This window comes from Peromyscus leucopus, chromosome 3, assembly GCF_004664715.2.
Source record: "Peromyscus leucopus breed LL Stock chromosome 3, UCI_PerLeu_2.1, whole genome shotgun sequence".
In the NCBI taxonomy this organism is placed as follows: Eukaryota; Metazoa; Chordata; class Mammalia; order Rodentia; family Cricetidae; genus Peromyscus; species Peromyscus leucopus.
The window spans coordinates 31,543,795-31,563,508 of NC_051065.1; the positions used below are offsets into that span (position 1 = coordinate 31,543,795).

The 19,714-nt window shown below is 35.6% G+C and overlaps 1 protein-coding gene and 1 pseudogene across 3 annotated transcripts in view; both read left to right on the forward strand.

Moving 5' to 3' along the window:
• The window catches only part of Sema3a (semaphorin 3A), a 289,957-nt gene that overhangs the window by 177,591 nt on the left and 92,652 nt on the right, over positions 1 to 19,714 (forward strand). The window lies entirely within an intron of this gene.
• Positions 8,756 to 8,874, forward strand: LOC114688389 (annotated as a pseudogene).

Sequence of the window (19,714 nt, forward strand, 5' to 3'; positions counted from 1 at the left end):
ATAGCTATATGAACTCTGAAGATAGTTCATGGGAACTTAAAAATCGGAGGAACATTCCAGTTTGTGAGTTTTTGTATTGTTAAGCATTTCTGTAGATTATGGTGATTTTTCACAGTTGATATCAAAGTATAGATCACACTCCCATAGGACTAAATGCTTCCCAGGTTCTTAACATTATGACAGCAGTCTTGTCTCATGAATGCATATGTAGATATGACTGTCTATCATGGACACAAGACCATTATTACATATTTAACTGCTCTATTCAAACAGTAAATTATTGACGGAGTTTTAACTTTAAAATGGCCCTATATTATCTAAAACTATTAAGAAAGAAAATCATTGAGAAATATATTAATATATAATTTAAGTTCAGAAGTACAGGCTATGTTTACCACTGGAGAAAGTGTTACATGGATACAACAGAAAAAAGCAGAGTCATAGATGTAGTGTGGCAATATTTGCAAAATGTGAAAAGAAAGACAGTGGCCTCTCAGATGCTGCCTGCATGTTTCAGACTCTCTGGACTCCCATGCTCTACATCAGAGTGGAGGTTTAAAGGTCACCAAGACACATGGTTTCACTTGAAGAAATAATTCTCTTCCATCTCATCTTGCTCCCTCCTTTCTTTCTACTTCGCCAACCTTTCCATCCAGTCTTGTCTGTGGAAAGCCAGATCAGTCTTTACAAAGAGCAGAAGGCTGACCGACATCTGTTTTAAGGACATTCCTCTACCTCCTTTGAATCCTAGCAACTAAGGTAAAGTGTGTTGGTTGGTTTCTTCCTGCCTCCTTCTACATCCTGTGTGGTGAGCTCCCTCGCCTCCCACTTCCTAGTATTCCTTCTCTTCTTTCAATTCCTCATCACTCCCAGTCAGGCTCCTTGCAGGCTCTCTGAATTTATTTCTCTTACCCGAACAGATCTCACACATACATGTTCTAATGAGTGCAATCCATCTGATCTTAGTTCATGCATTACTTCCACAGAGCAAAATTTCCTGACTCATGCTATTATAATACAAGCAGCATATACCATCTAGTAGCTAAATGAAGGACAACACAGGCAGCAGATACAGATGGGGGCCGCAACAAAATTTCGAGAGTAGGTCTAAAGTAGGAATGTTTTTGTAGGTTGAATTCACTCTTCGTCAGTTATTTGGATGCTTGAACATTATTTATTCATTTATCAAAGGTTACTATTCTTGGAGTTAATCTGGGCAAAAAAACCTATAGATTACAAATTACAACAAGAACATAAAATAAAAATATCTGTTAATGTTGAATTCATAGGTAAATAACAAGGTAGTATTTATCAGAAAAAAGTTGGGCTCTTCATGCTGAAAAATAAATCTGTGTATATTTAACATAAATCATGACTTGTAGGTTAAAATAATTTATAATGATTAACCAATAAAGCTCCTGAAGTTGTATAGAAAATGTGCTTGTTGCTTAATATGAGTGTGATATACTTCATATGCTAATAGACTCCATATACAATAAACACAATATATTCAAATGATTGTTGATAACATTTACACAGATGTGCATGTATTTTGTTGTTATAGACCTCAAACAGGAAGTCAGCAAAGAAATCCTAGGGATTAAAGAAAAGAAGAAAGAGAGGTACATTGAAAAAAAGGTGGGAAGGAGGAAGGGAGAAATCTACTTTTAAATCAAGTTTGCTCAAATTGATTTGGCTAGCAATAGACTTTAGTCACATAAGAAAAATTCATTAGTTTCTTTTGAACTAAGAAGCACTCAGTTCTTCAGGTGGATTCAACCTATGTTGGCATAAATACTTGGAAATAGATATTACACAATGATGCATTGGGTCTTTGCACTCAGTACACCGAAGGAAATGCAACGTGTTCAAGTTAAAGTCATTATCTTATTCCTACTGATGTCTGCATTGCATTCCCGGCCATTTTCCCTCACATGCGATTTCATGGAGAATTAAGAAAAATAAAATATTCTTTAAGTGTGTCAATATGGAAGGCAAATTACTTTTTCAACTTAGAGTTATTCTTCATAGTAAAATTTATTTTCCACTGTTTTTGTTTATTTGACATTTCTTTGCTGGATAGTAGTTTCACTACTGAAAAAAAAAAAGACTAAAAACAAAATAGCATTTTCTTTGGCTAAAAATAATAATAAAGGCTAACACATAAGAGAACAAAACTAAAGTGAGCTAAAGCACAATTTTTAAAGCAAGGGGAAGGGGGGTCTTGGGGTCACAGGGCAAAGGAGAAACACAGGAGTAAAGGGGACACACTGCCATTCAGAAGATGATGACTGGAGATGCCGTTACAGGGAAAGTGGGCCCTGCTGTTTGAGTTTGGAATTAAAGCCTTCTGAGGAAGAAGGCAAATTTTATTTTGGTAAAAGATTTGCCTTTCATCTTCCCCCATTAGGATTTCAATTGGCACAAGATGACACAGGCTGCCTAACAATCAGGCATTTCAATCCGGAGGAAGCAAGTTTCCCTCAGCTCCCGTTAAGTGCCTTTTATTTCAGTCTGTGTATGAACAGGCTGTACTTGACATATGTGAAACATTAATCCACTACAACTTGAGGAGGGAAGATTGTGAGCTGACTGTAATCTAAAATCCAGCAGATCCTGCAGGGTTATCTTGAGATGGAACCTGGGTATCTATTTACTAAGGAACACGCTAATTTAATGGGATTTTATTTGTTCAGATCTTCTTTAGATCTTCAACAGAGCCTCTGAGAGTTCTAAAATGATTAGAGGATTAGAGAAATAAACATTACCATTAAAATGGCTTCTGTGCTTAAGCCTTTCACTCAGTAGTTACTAATAATTGTTACATTCCTGGGTACTCAAAGAAAAAATTCTGAAGACATTGACAAAAAAAGAAAAAGGAAATCTGTTCAAGGTGAAGGGTTTTCTGTAAGCTTGCCTGACTTTGAAGAAACCTCATTGATTTAGCAACTATATTAGGTGGTAAGCTTAAGTATGCCATTTTACCTCAAGGGAATGTTGCCAGCACTATGTATAATCCAGCCACACACTCTGCTGGGAGTTCTGCGTGGTCATCCTAGGAGTTTTCTCCTTTTAACCCCACCCATCCCCAGCCTGGTACTTCCAATGATGCAGTGTGTGCAGTTTTGTTTAACACGCCATTTTTCTAGCCTGATGTTAAATATGCAGCATCTCTAAAGAAGCAAATTCTTTTTGTCAGTGCATACAATGGCCTATATGAGATCATATGGCATATTTTAGACTCTGGATAATATGTGTTAACTCAAGTAAATGAATGTAATTACCAGTATTGGTGTGGTTATTATGATTTAAAATATGATTCTTTTTTAAGAGAAGAAATAATTATTTTAAAACATCCTTTAGTCTTACTTGGATGTGTTTATTTCATTGCTTTCGTGTTTAAGCTTTATTCTGTCTGTGGCTTAGCTGAATTGTTTTCCTTGAAAAGGGAACCTAGGGTTGCCATGTGGCAAGCTAATCCTACAAATTTATGCATGTCCTCTGAAAATCTTGTCTTAATCCTCCATCATTTAAAGAGCAAATAACGAAGAAATGTACCACAGCATGTCTCATGGTCAACAACCACAAGTTTTTTTATTGCTAAATTCTAAACATTTTATTGAATTCACATCTTGATCTTTCTTTTTAAATATTTAAATTGACTTCTGTAGTCTCGATTTCCATTATTGTTCAGAAATAATTCTTGTTAAGAGAATAGATGTGCTCAAAATTCAAAAGTAAATTTCCAAATTGTTTTTCTTTCATCCCTCCATATAAGCTTAATACTTGATGTGCAAACTTCAATATTGTACCATCAGTATATTTTGTAAGGTTTAAAGTTAGCATTATTGCAATGAACAAACCAAGATCTATAAAGAAACAAATAGATAGCAAACCATGAGTTTGTCTATGTACATATATGTGTGCGCATATAGATATACAGACACACAATTATCGTTGTATAATTATGAAAGAAGCACTTAACTTGAAAAATAGCTGTCACAATGAATTTACCATAAGAAATACTTAAAAGTACTCTGACAGAAGTCTGTTTTTTATCAGATGTTTAGGAGATTTGGAATTAGTATGTATGTATATGTCCTTTGGATAGAGAACATCTCAGTTAAGTAATTGAAGTCCACATACTGTTCAACAGTTACATTAAAACCTATACCTCAGCTAAAATCAATAATTAAGTTATTTTTATCTATGAAATAATATTTCTTGGGTGGTACTTGCCAATGTACAAATAAAAAGTGTTATAGACAGGCTGTCCTGAGACTGAAAACCACTTGTTTAAAACATCTGCATTCAGTAAATACTTTATTCGTCTTCAAAGTGGCACATTTTGTTGTACCATTTATGCAACATGTATCATATCATGAGAACTCATTTTTTCTCCTTCAGTTGGAATACTAAGCATCATTAAGATTATACAATATCTAGAGATTTCCATTTCTATTTAAAAAGAAATATTTTATATTGGTTTTTCAAAATTATTGCAGGTGGCAATGTATTGCTTGAGATGTTTGCTTACACCTTTTTAGTAAAGGTTTTCTTTCTCCTAACAGCCCTCCACTGACTAATTGTTGTGGTTTAGGTTTTTTTGTTTGTTTGTTTTGTTTTTCAAGACAAGGTTTCTCTGTGTAGTTTTGGTGCCTGCTCTGTATCTCATTCTGTAGACCAGGCTAGGCTCAAACTCACAGAGATCCGCCTGGCTCTGCCTCCCGAGTGCTGAGTTTACAGGCACATGCCACCGCTGCCCTGCATGGTTTAGAATCATTATTTCAACCTACAAACATACATCCCATGTCCTTTTGGTCTGCCATGATGTGAATAGCCACATCTGCCACCTGTACCTATCACCACGGGCTACACCTTGAGCCCAAATAATAGAAATGGAGAATCACAGGCTGAAATGTCTGAAGTGCTGAGGCAAAAAATGTTTCTTTACATTGTTTCTCTGGGGTATTCTGTATGGGTCATAGAAAGATGACAATGCCTATAACCCCAGCACTTGGGAGACAAAGGAGAGAGAGTGTTCTTGAGTTGTAGGCCAGTTTGGTCTGCAGAGTGAATTCCAGGAGAGCCAAAGCTATATTGAAAGCCTTAATAAATATTAAAAGTTGATAATGCAATATAATTTCATGCCATTGTTGTTTAAGAAATCTAGATCAAAATTGAATGGCTGTTGAACAAGTCCTTGCTTCCTGTCTCCTTTCCCTAGCCCTTCCTGATGGAGGACTGATAATAAATCTTTCTGACCCAGTTCTTTTCTCCCTGGCATTGGAAGAAGGTAGAACCTTAAACAGTAATATAGAAATCACTATGGCATTTCCAAATATTCTGCCAACTAAATCTTCATATTTAAATCCTACAGCATTCTAAATAGGCAGATGGGTTTTATTTCGCCTTCTTTAGAACAGAGAAAATTGGGAAGTAACAGGTTAACCTATGTAAAAGTATATTTAGGAAAACACAGATCTTTGATTTGAAGTCAGTTTGTTGTAACTTTCATCTTTTAGTACCTCTGTTTTAAGCTACTTAAAATTAATTTGTGGAATGTTCCATAAATATTTACATGAATCAATATTTATACAAGGTAAATATTTATTGTTTAATAAATCAGCAGAAAAAGACATGAAATTCTTTTGCAAAGAAACTTTTTGGAATAAATCGTTTTGCCAACTGTAAACAGGAGGAAAGTAAATTGAATGGTGAGGATTAAGAAGAATTAAGAAGAATCTTGAAAATATGCATTGAATAAAGACAGCTGCAGAGATTATTAAGTAGGAAATTAACACAAACAAAGAACATTTTTAAGACACTAGTGGATTCTTGGGGATAAGGCTTAGTGGCTCAGCACTTCTTAGTATGTATTAGATCCTCATTTAAACCCCAGTACCATTAAAGCAAACAAAATAAGTACTAGTCATTTCTGAATGAAGTGATTGGGAAAAGGGGGATAAATTATCAGGGAGATTGGCTATGAAGCTAAGCACAAATAAACTCCAGGCAATCACAGCCAATACCTTGACAGGCAAGGAGAATGGAGAAATGCTGGCATGCCATGTTTAAAGTAAAAAAGCATGTTGATAATTGATATTTAGGGGTTGAGGGAGGATGGACCAATCAAAATAAAATAATATGCACAACCCATTTACAGATACTTAGTGAGCTAATTTATAAGATAAAATAGTACTTAAAAAGGAATAAATGAACTAGAAAGGATGAGGTGTATCTTACAGTTTGGATATGAGGGCCAAATAATGATGACTATATTGATAAAATTTGGAGTATCTTTTGTCTATGTTGATGATAGGATCCTTGTGTCAGAACGTAAGAAAATGAGATGTTGGGCTCCTGTTTTAGATGATGAGGGTTGGGGAGGAATATCCAATTGAGGTATTGATTAAGTAAGCCTGTGGCAATAAGTAGAAAAGGAGTGGAAGTTAGTTCTCAGTGATAATTTTGTTATTTATAAAAAAAAAAAAAAAAAGGATGAAAATCAAAGAGTAGTATTAGCAATGGTACTTTTTGATCTGGGTGCAATCCATTGAAGAAAAATGAGTAGCTATGGAATAAAATGGATAAAAAGAAACTAGACATGTAGACAAACAAATATAAGGTCAAAACTTAAACAAGTACCCCGCAGTAGGTAGTCAGAATTTCCATATTCCAAGTAACGGGAATCAAAACACCAGAGCTGTTGCAAGAAGAAAGTCGGTTTTGCTTTTCCTTAAAGAAAGTCGGTTTCTCCTGTATGGAGAAGTGGGGAATGTAATACAAAATAAAGTCAATGTGGAAGGCATGATTGAGGGGAATGTGTGGCATAAAACAACTGCTCAGATTCTCAGTTGTCAATGGAAGCTGTAATTCAAGGATGTGTATAGGTCAGCAGGAAAACCAATTGTGCAACCTGCTAAATGTATCTTTATGGGTCTGAATATCTTCCTAAATTCATCTTTTAAGAATTCCAGGACTTATCTTTGTTTCTCAAGTCTATTGTCTGTTGCAGCAGCATCTGGTTATCGTTTTGAGCGTGTGAAGAAACAAGTTAAGACAACTGTAGGAAAGAAAGATTAGAAAGAATCATTCCTTCTTTCCAGAACATTTCTTCAGCTCACTAACACATCATTTTTGCTGAGTTTTTCAGTCATTTATTGTATGTAGCACAAACTCAAGCATTCTTATGAGCTAAACTTCTTCTATCATGATCCTTCTGCCATTTATCCAAAAATTGTACAACTCTAATTGTTATTAGTTGCATACCATATATCAAAGCATTTCTTTAGCTATAAAATGAAGAAAATAACACTAATTTCATAGATTATAGTTGAAAGTTGTAGATATGAGAAAATAACAATGAAACAACAACAAAGAGCTTACATGCAGTTACCACATGGAATCAAACAGCGTTAGAAGTGATAACATGAGGCTCAACCATTCACAAAGCAGCAAACCCTCCAGTCAAGGACACTCATTCAACACACTGCAGCGGTGATGAGCACGGGCCTGTGTCCTGTTTGCACTGCTGTGATTTCACACTTATCCTGGGGAGAATGCTGCAAAGGTTGGCATCAGTGCCAGTGACTGTGGTAGTCTCTCTCACATCTGAGGCCGGGTTCATGCTTTTGCTATACATATGCTGGTTCTACTTGATTATCACGCCTCCCACCAGCAGAGCTTGTAGTTATTGGGTATAGAAAAAGAAAAACGGAAGTCACTCCATTACTCTGGTCCCTTGTATGGGTCTTTTGTGATGGGTGAAATAATTTCAGCATCTCCAACAGTGACAAAAACCACATATATGTGAAGGTATGCCATCAGGGCTGACCACGCCCTGACGCACAGCGCATGGGAACAAGGGAAATACTGAAAACGGAGGCAGCTTTGCAGCCGTTTACTAAATGTTGTAGTAACGTCCATTTGGCTCAAATATCCTAAGGCTTGAAACAAAATTTCTGAACTTGTACAAAACAAGGCAGAAAGCCAATCATTTAAAAAGTGATTTTTTTTTCTATACAGATCTTGTTAGAAAAAGATTTGTCATCTCAGACACTGGCCAATACTGTAAAAATTTAGTCACTATTCTTTGCCATTGTACACAGTCAAAACTCAGGGCTTTGGGAAGACTAAGGTTACAGTGTGGAAACATAAAAGCATCCTTGCAATGTGATACTGTACCTACTAATGAAAGTTTCTCAAGGGGTGTAAAAATGGAGGATAAGGATGTGCCACTATTAGCAAGGGAGGATGCTACTTTTAGAATGAGATAATTCTGGCTAACTGCATCAATGGCTTGTATTGAAGTTTAGGGGGAGCAAAGGGAGGAGGAGAGGGGGTGTTTTAGGAAATGAGAACATAGATGTGGGAGGATATCACATTGCACAGAGCTTTGAAATCCACCATAAAATCCTAGACACAGCCCTCAGAGACAAAAGTAACTGGTGGGCTGAGAGGAGGGCGGTGAGTAGACACAGATGGAAATGAAAGAGTGCCGTAAGGCCAGGACAGAGGAAACCTGACCGAGGCAGAGGGATGGAAACACTGAATTGTGTGCTGAAGTTATAAAGTAGAGCTCAAATATTGAACTTGAAATTCTAAATTTTATTTGCCAGAAAACAAAACATTTATAAAACGTTGAACGTACTTATTGAATTGCTTATATCATAAAAGTATTTGCATATTAAGCACCTCTAATTGTATGGTAATACATTTTGCATTTTTTTTAGCCTTACAATATATAAGATTAGTCTACGGCCATACCACTCTGAACGAGCCCAATCTCATCTGATCTTGGAAGCTAAGCAGGGTCAGGCCTCGTTAGTACTTGGATGGGAGACCGCCTGGGAATACCAGATGCTGTAGGCTTAGAGGAAAATATATATATATATATAAATATAATTTTCCTCTAAAGATTTCTATCCTTCATGTCCTTATTAAAACAAGGCAGGCAGGATATAAAAGATGTATTGCACTTTTTAATAAAAGGCTCATGGTAGAGCTGGAGAGAAGGTTTAGAGATTAAGAGCCATGGCTACTCTTTCAGAGATCCAAGTCTCAGCACCCACGTGGCAGCTCACAACTTCAGTTTCTTACCTCTGTAGATACCAGAAACACATGTGGTCCATAGACATCAATACAGTAACAAACCCATACATATGAAATAAAATAATAAATTTTAAAGTGGCTTATGGTTTGAAATTTTGGTATTATGTTTGAAAGGAGAATGTCAACTGATTCATGGGGTCTTCAGAGAGGAGGAGCTAGCCTCTACCATATCTGAGGAGTTACATTTAAAAGATAAGATACTAGGCTTGAATTCCAGAAATATTCTTGAATTTTTGAAAACTATAAAGTAAGCACATAGTTTGGCTTTCTGCAAGAGGACTTTTAAAATACCACACAGAGTAATACATGGATGTTGCTAACTATTTAGTGTACTAAATGGATTTTTTTCCAACTATCTGCTATTCTAAACGAAATATGAGGCATTCTAAACAAAGTAGGCTTAGAGAATTATTTTATGACTTATGAAAATTTAGAATGAGCAGATGCATTTGTAAGTCATTTTGTCTCAGTTTTAATAGATTCAACCTTATTCTCTGTTTCAATTCAATTATTCAACAAGCACATTAGATTCCTTTATATATTCAAGTGTTTGTGAATGAAATTTATAAACCAAATTATAAACAATTATAACTTGTTAGTTAGAAATTATTTTGCTGTATACATTGTCATTGCCTAGACTGACAAATTTCTTTCAAATAAAGAATGACATTATTTAATCAAAATATACTTGATCACTTACTCAAAACATATATAGTAATTTCAGAATATTGGACAGTGCTAGCCGAGAGTCCCTTTCTAACTATGAAGAGGGAAAGTCTGTTTCTTCTAATGATCCGACGTCTACCACTGGAAGCAGCAGCCAAATAGCTGTCGTGGAACCTGCATGGTCTTTTTCTAAAGCCATTAGTATGAAAATAAGTAATATAAAGAATTTTGGGGGAAAAAAGGACATTTAAAATTGTGGTAAAATTAAAAATGATTCTAAAAAATTAAATCAGACTCTCTAATCAAGCATGCTAAGACCAGCTGAAAGGGCCCAGAAGCCATTGGTGCTTCAAGGTGAGCTGTGTACCTGACCAGCTACCTGTTTGATTGCTGATGCTCACCCAAGCACAAATGTTGGCTTGCCATAGGTCAGTAAGAAGTAACAAGGAATAATTGGCAATAGCAGTTGGAATGCAGGTTTTTCTTTGAGAATAACACATTTTGTATAATTAACAATTGTATCAAATGTAGTATAGTTCACAAAAGTTATCATGGTAGAAGTCAGGACAAATGGTGGAAAACATTGTTATCCTGAGATATTGACCTAAGATATCTGAATCTCGTCAATTTTATCATTTTGATGGACTATTTATTACATTAAAATTTAAAAACTACCCACCTACCAGGCATGGTTATTACTTGAGTCAGAATTCATTTAATCTCTAATTATATTTTATAACATTGCATTACATCTATTTGGAGAAATATAGCTTTAAAACAACATTTGATATAGTGAGTATCTACATTTATATACAGATATGAATTCAATTAAATGCCATTTAAAGTACATTTAAGGTAGACTATATCATGAAATGATTACTTACTAACATGATTTTAAGTAACCAATTCTTAATCAATTGGGAATTAGAATCATTTAATTTTTATTAACTGTTTCTTCTTCAAATGAGTCCATGAAAAGCAGACAAGATTCCTGACACTGTTGAGTCCCCCAGCTCTGATGGCATTCCAAACCCACAGACAGACAGACAGCCCTGCATAAGCCCACTGGCTCTCAAAGCAAAACAAAAACATGCATATAGAATAAGGACTTGTAGGGAGGAGAGATTGGAGTTGAGAGAGGTGAGTGATTCAATGAAGACAATGGGCAATGGGAATCAGAATGCATGAAAATGTCAAAAATTACATTTCTTCCTGACACAATTTTATTGTGACTTTGAGAATTTCACACAATGTATTCTGATCACCTTCACCCCTCCAGCCCCTCCCATCACTCTCAACCTCCTATGCTTCCAATTTTGGGTCCCATCCCCAACCCCACCTTCCACTGAATTTGTTCCGTGATGCCCAACTACTTTTGGGAGTGGGTCCTGTCCTAGAGTGTGATCAACCCACCAAGATTCATGTCTTTTACGAACATGGACTCTCTCCTCCGGCTGCCCCTGAGCGTTTGGAGTTTTGTGTGTGCTGTCTCAGTCTCTGAGCTCATATGTTCAACTTCCCTTTTCTGTCTAGAAACACTATTGTCATATAGTCGTTTGCCACTCGGGCCCTTAATGACACATGGCTTTACCCACACAATCAGTGCATCTCTCAACCTTGATTAGAGAATCTTCCTGTTGCAGTGGATGATAATCAACACAAAGAACAAGTTGAATTAAATTTTTTGTATATGTTTTTAGGTGTAGATAATGGCTCTGAGGCCATGGCTTCAGTAATATTTTAATATTATGATAGCACCAAAATTTATTTCTATTGGCAAGAAACAAGGACATGGAAACAATTTACAGAATTTCTTGACATCAAAGATAATGAGAGCATTAACTTTTCTTACAGGTTTTATATGATCAAGTGCCTTTGAATATTTTTGGTCATCTCTTAAAAATGACCTTTTGACTAAATTTTTAGAAATTCACTGCAGAAAAACTTTTCTGTTAAATTATGGCTTACCACTTATAAGTAAGATCATATATAGATATGACCTAAGAAAATAGAGTTATTTTCAAATAGTCTTTGCTTTATATAGTAATTCAAAATGTATGCAATGATGACACTATTCGATGGTACCTAGGTCCCTTACTTATGGATAATGTACAATAACCTGTGAGGGTGGCTTAATAACAGCGAATTTAGACCTTTCCCCTCTCCACCTTCCACTGCTCAGTGTGTTGCTGAGCTTTTTAGCTAGAACATAACTCAAGAAAATCATTTGTAACCTGAAAATGAAAGGGCTGTGGAGCTGTTCCCTCTCGCTGGAGTCCCCACCCCATTCCTCTCTGGTCAGGGACAGAGAAGGCAGGCAGATTGGCTTGTGTTGGTGACTCACCACCAAAGGGAGTTCACTGAAGCAAAACAGGGAGGCAGCCCCCAGACTCACTAGAGAAGAGTCGCATTATAATCTGCTCTTGCTACCACCATGATGCAAGGCACCCTCAACTTTGTTCTAATGCTGTTGTAAAGGAAAATCAAAAGGAAAAAGGAATAGGAATTAAAGCAGTAAGCTTGTAGTCAATCTGATAACTTAATTCTAAGTTTCTGTTTTCTTAACCTTCAGGATAATCTGCCATGATTTATGCATTCACATATTTATATAAATGTAAATAGCATGATTGGGAAATTTGTTAAGTAGTGCACATGTATAAATATGGCACACAGGGATCAAATGAACAGAATTTACGAATACCTATGGCTATAGACAACTAGAAAACATCATTTGTGAAAATTTATATTATTCCTAAATCAAACTGCCATTTAAATAGAGCCTTTCTCCTAAACATTTCTCCAAATGGATGCTAATCTTGACTCCCTAAAAAATTGTAGTGTTTAAAAACAACAATCTATCTTTTAATTGCAAAATGCCATAAATAGATTAATATATTATTTGATGTATATAACAAAAATAAATTTTAGTAAACTTTTATTATGCTTTCTCTAATTGGAAATATAATTTGACTATATATAATACATATATATATATATATATATATATATATACACATGCCAAGTTCAGATTAATGATAATTTTAGGCATATGGCATATTTCTCAGTATCAAGTAATTTAGTTAATAAGTAAAGTCAAATGTTTGATTTATTTCTGATTATGTAATTATATTTGATTAATTGAGACAAAGAAGTTTTATTCCTTAGGCAGAAACTGACATTTAGGAGTGAGATACTCACATAAATAATTCAAGTGTTCACTATAATAGATTGTAAATTATTACCAAATGCTAACTCAACAGATGACATAGAATATCTCTGTGGTAATTAATGTGCTGACAAAAGAAACCACTTAATTATATCTGAATATTTGTTTAAAGAGTATCCTGGGAGCTGGCGAGATGACTCAATGGTTAAAAGCACTTGTCTTATACAGAGGACCTGAGTTCAATTCCTAGAATAGACATCAAGTCTTAGAAGCACCTGTATGAAACTCAAATTCCAGGGAATCTAACCCCCTTCTAGTCTCTGCAGGTACCATGTCCATAAGTAGAGGCAAAAGAACTCATACGCATCATAAAAGAAAAGACTCTTCTGCATGTATTGTATCATTGTTAATCACCCTTGCAATGCATTCTTCATTATTTAAGAATTCTAGATAATTGGTTTAGATATAAATCAATATATATTTAAGCAGTCAAGTGTCCCTAAGTATGATGATTATTTAGGATGTTCTTATACAATGAAGATATATGAAATATCATTGTCATTAATATAAGTTAAATTACAGAAGAAATAACGGGTGGAATATGACTATTTATGATGTCAAAGTAACTAAACCTTGGAAACACTGAAGTTTTTATTAAATTAAATGTTCAACTGTGATCAAATGATAAACCACAGAATTCCATCATACCAGGATATGAGAATATGACCCAGTCCTTGTGTAGATTTTGTTAGTTGACAGAAATCTATACAATGGCATCTATCGAGATGAAAAATTCCTACAACTGGCCGTGGAGACATGAGTAAATGGTAAAAGGAAATGCAGCTACAGATCAATGGGAAGGAACATCAAATTGCCCCACAGAAAGTCCTTAGTCCCTAGAGGAAGCATTCAAATCTAAACTTTATTTTTATTTTTGTCTTCAACTCAGGGTTTCTATGTATAGCTCTGGCTGTCCTAGAATTCACTCTATAGACTAGGCTGAACTTGAACTCGGCAATCATCCTGCCTATACCTCCTGAGTACTGGGATTAAAGGTGTGTGCCACTGCCACCCAGTTAAATCTAAATTTTAAAAATGTGTTTAGTAAATAAATTCTATTTCTGGACTAGAATAAGTTCATGCAGTTCTCTCTTTAATATTTACTTAGCTGATACCTTAGTTAGGGTTTCTATTGCTGTGAAGAGACACCATGACCACAGTAACTCTTATGATGGAAAACATTTGATTGAGGTGGCTTGCTTATGGTTTCAGAGGTTTTGTCCATTATTGTCATGGCTGGGAGTTTGGAGGTGTGCAGGCAGACATGGTGATGGCTAAATTTTGATCAGAAGACAATAGGAAGTGGACTCAGACACTGGGCAGTATCCTGAGCATAGGAAACCCTAAAGTCCGCCCCCACAGTGACACCTTCCAACAAGGCCACACCCACTCCAGGAAAGCCACACCTCCTTATATCTCCACTCCCTTTGAGCTTATGGAACAAATTACTTTCAAACTACTGCAGATGATAAATTATAGAAACCAGCATTTTTTTCAAAAATATATGCTTTGTATTTGGTTGTACATAGTATTATAACACAGAAAAGAAGTTATAAATACAACCAATACCCAAAACATATATTAGAAGACTAATATTTCATACAATGCCATTGAGATTTTCTCTCTATGTATTTACTATAATTTACATTAGTGCACAGTAAGGAAAAGAAATATTAGTTGTGAATATTATGTGCACTTAGTTGAAACATTCCCTTTATCTCTGTTTAGTAATAAACATATAATATCCACTACAGTTCTCCTTCCTGGCATTGAAGTGTTCAGTGTTCTAAATACCATTGTGATGAGCCTGTTCTTTTTCTTTTCATTAACATATATTTCTAGAAGTGAAATAATCAAGTTAAGCTGTGTGGATATTTTCAATTCCCAAAGTACCTTCTACATTTGCATTTTACCAAAACTGGGCAGAATTGTTTCCTGCAACATTTCTGGCAAAATAATAATAATTATGGTTGAAGTCTTTGCTAACTTGGTAAAAGAATATCAAAGTTATATCATATCATGACATGCTTGAATGACAAGCTTTGCTAAAACCAAGTTTGTTATAAAAAAAATGTTCATCTTTTGGCCTCCTCACTTTCCAGATGGTATCTCTCTAAGGGAAAAAAAGAAATGTAAAGAAGCCATATGAGTAAGTTCAGATTCCTCTTCGATACATATATATGGCCTTTTAGTTGAAATATTTACATGTAAGGTGGTAAGATTTCTCAGGGGTATCTAAACACGGATGTGAGAAGGTTTATAAAAAGAAGTGAAACTAGTAACTGCATTCCCACAATATATTTTCTTTCTTTTTTTATTTTATAATTTAATTTAATTTTACATATCAGCCATGGATTACCCTGTCCTCCCTCCTCCCACCCCCCCAATCCCCACCACTCAGGCCGACCCCCTATTTCCATCTCCTCCAGGGCAAGGACTCCCCTGGGGATTCAGCTCAGCCTGGTTGATTCAGTCGAGGCAGGTCCAGTGCCCTCCTCCCTTCACCCAGACTGAGCCAAGCGTCCCTGCATAGGCCCCAGGCTCCAAACAGCTAGCTTATGCATTAAGGACAGGACCTGGTCCCACTGCCTGGGGGCCTCCCAAACAGATCAAGCCAATCAACTGTCTCACTTATCCAGAGGGCCTGATCCACCTGGGGGCTCCTCAGCTATTGGTTCATAGTTCATGTGTTTCCACTAGTTTGGCTATTTGTCCCTGTGCTTTTTCCAATCATGGTCTCCATATCTCTTGCTCATACAATCCCTCCTCTCTCTTGCCGATTGGACTCCCGGAGCTCCACCTGGGGCCTGGTCGTGGATCTCTGCATCTGCTTCCATCAGTCATTGGATGAGAGTTCTGCCACGACAGTTAGGGTGGTGTTTGGCCATCCGATCACCAGAGTAGGTCAGTTCGGGCTTTCTCTTGACCATTGCCAGTAGTCTATTGTGGAGGTATCTTTGTGGATTTCTGGGGACCTCTACTAGCACTTTGCTTCTTCCTATTCCCATGGGGTCTTCATTTATCATAGGTCCCATCCCTGGGCACCAGCCGTTCCCAGGGAAGATCTGCCATTCCCTCAATTTATAATATAGACATACAGACACCAATGATGAAATGTTAAGACCATGCATAAAAAATAATATATAAACTACACATATGAAAAGATAAGTGAATTTTCCATTTTCTTCACTTTCTGCCTCATTGATTGTTTTAGTCTGAGCTTGCTTTACTAGGTCTCATTGTGGCAAAGCTTTGCAGAATAAATTGGTCATGTTCTGGAATTTCTCATTCTAGCCAAGATAGAATTTTTTCTTTCATTGTGATACACCTTGGGAGTTAACAGGCATTCATAGTTGAATAATTACACCATGACAGGCATGTGATATCTGCATAAACTCAAATTAAGCTCCTATTAAAAACATAATCTGCATGAAGTATGAACACATGTGCTTTCTGTTTTCTTTGCTTTATACTATTAATTTTAATGATGACAAAAAGCAGATGAATTACAGCCCTGAGGTTGTATGGGGAGCCCAGATAAATTCCAATTCCTTCAGTTTGAGAGGACAAATCCTATTTAATCCAACAATAAGGCAAGCTGTGTTGTTGCTAGGAAAGGGGCGAATACAGTAATACACTTTTTCACAAATGTTGAAAAAAGTGACTGCATTTTCAACTAATAAAATAAGAAATTTGTTAATTCCTTCTAATTGCTTTTAATGATATAAAGGATAATATTAATCTCTATGTCAGAGACAATTCAATTAAGATTAATTAAGAACCTGACATATGCATGAACTATAATAACTAGAATATATATATATATATATACACATATGTGTGTACTCTATGCATGCAGCATATTCATGAAGAGAAAACATTTCACTTGAGAATGAAATAGTTAAGAAATCAAATGAAGCTGGGCAGTGGTGGCGCATGCCTTTAATCCCAGCACTCGGGAGGCAGAGCCAGGTGGATCTCTGTGAGTTCGAGGCCAGCCTGGGCTACCAAGTGAGCTCCAGGAAAGGCGCAAAGCTACACAGAGAAACCCTGTCTCAAAAAACCAAAAAAAAAAAAAAAAAAAAAAAAAAAAAAAAAAGAAATCAAATGAAAAACATCAGATTTTTATTGTTTGACTACTGAGCCTACAACCAGGTTATCTGGTTTTGCTGCAAACTACTCCTATAAACTAAGCAACTCACTTTTTTGTATTTTATTTTGTTTACAATTACATATAGATATAAGGACAATATATATTTCAACATGATGTAAAAATACGTACAAACCCCTTGAAATGTATGTGTAGTTATCTGATTAGCAGATACTAGCTATTATTTATCACAAAAATGAGTTGTCCTCACACTGTCATATCAAGGGTGTGTATTTGTTTATTTATTACTTGGAGGGTGGCATCAAATTCAGGGAGACCTCCTGTCCAAGTCACTGCATTAGAGCTCTAAGGCTGCTGGCGCGAGCCACTGTGCTCAACTAGTGATACATTTATGATAAATAAAATTACTGATAGCTAAATTGCTCTAGGGTTTACCTGTGCTACCAATGCCATCGCACCTTATGACTCACTTGACAGTTGAAGCAATTTTATAAAGTGTCTCCATTTCATAGATTATACTAGCATTTTAAGTGGAACTTTAAAACTTGTTCTGGAACACACAATTAATAGTTGGTGCATTAGTACATATAGACAATAGATCCCAGAGTGCAGAAACATCAATATTTTTATTATGTCTACCTTACCTGCCAAACTACAAGAAAGTTCAAAATTACACTAAGTAACAAAAAAAAAAATCCCTCATAATATCCGGACACTAAATTAAGAAGTAAAATTTTTGTAATGTTAAGACAATAGTTTGACAGGCGGTGGAGATTTAAATCAAAGAAAAGAGAGCTTTGTTGGCTCTCATGGGAGTCCTGCCCCTTTCTGAACAGAAAAAGAGGAGGAGTGGATTTGGGGGTGAGGTGGGGAGAGGGAACTAGAAGAGAGGAGGGCAGGGAAACTATCATTGGGATATAAATAAATGAATAAATTAAAAAAGAAAACAGAACAGAAATCCTTGTTCTGTTCATGTAGATGAACTCTCCAGGAATGCTGTCATTGTTCTAAGAACACTGGTGAAATTATTTATCCCTGTATTATGGATTCAGGAAACAATTCTCTAGAAGCAACTCTTGTATTAAACAAAAAAGACCCTATGGTATAATGACAGTTAAGAGATTAATCATATTTCAATTAATATTACATGGCATCATATTTCATTAATGTATGATGTTTTAATGTTTTATAAATATATTTTGTTTTAATAGAAATAATTTTTGTCAAAAATGATTATGTATTTGGCAATGTGGTTGTATTTTCTTTTTGTTTGTTTGGTATTTTTTTTTTTTTTGCTTTGTTTTTTGTTTTTTGAGACAGTGTTTCTCTGTGTATCCTTGGATGTCCTGACACTCACTCTGTAGACCAGCCTGGCCTTGAACTCACAGAGATCTGTCTGCCTCTGCCTCACAAGTGCTGGGATTAAAGGTGTGCGCCAACACCACCAGGTTATGGTTGTATTTTCTATGGAAATTTTGCTATGTAGTATTTTTAAAGTGGAAATCATTCAGTAGAATCATAGTTTATCCAAGTGTTTCAGCATTTAAGATAACAGTTTAGTTATACTATAGGTCTTATGAAAAAAAACCTCAAAATAATTAATGAAAAATAAGTTATTAGAATATGTATGCACTTGAGAATCCTTACAGGTATACATTTTACTTAACTTATTTTTTTTTTACCAACTTTCCTTTTCAATTAATAATAGTCTTTATTTGCAGGAACTTTTACTTGCTTTATTGTAGGGATTATAAAATTCTAAAGTGATGTGACTGTAAATCAGCTACATGCAAGGCAAGGCTAGCATATTATAATCAGGGGGGAAATTATACCTGTTTATTCACACAGCATTACCTTTTAAATTTTCTCAGCACTTGGTGACAGGGACCAAAGTTACAATTCCTTTGTGTCTTCCTGCAATGTATATTGTTAAATAACTATTTCTGACAGAGTAATTTTATGAAGCTTATTATTAGTGATTGCTCTTATATTCCTTTGAAGAATCAAGGACTCTTAATAGCTCTCAATTTTAAAATAACAGTGCAAAATAAGATTTTGAAAAAGGCAGGAAACTAAGTTTGAACAACTTGATTAGCAAAGAAATGGGGGCTGAAGTTCAATAGCTGAATTTATAAAAAGAAAAATAAATAAATGAATATCAAATCACAGAAGTTTAGAATGACAGAAGAAAGTCATTTGTTGGATGTACAGAGAACAGGATCTATAAATTCTGAGAACATCTGTACTTACAGACAAGGAGGAGGACAAAAAACAAAAGAAGGAAATGTAGAGCTCAGAGAGACACAACCACAGACTCACACCTTGTGAAGAAGTAGGAAGTTCTTTACACAGAAAATACGTGGACTATTCCATGATGACTTGGCAAAGTCCATAAACACTTACGATTGGTTATAAAACATATGCATGCTTTATGTCTATGCCCCGGGACCTCCAAGAGAATTTTGATGTGATAAAGATTGAGAAACACAGCCTAAGAGGATGCTAAGTGACTCGATCAAGTCACAACATACACAAAACTTCTTTTGGATGCTATGCTGTAACATTTAATAAGACCCAGCTCCTCCCTCCTCAGGCCA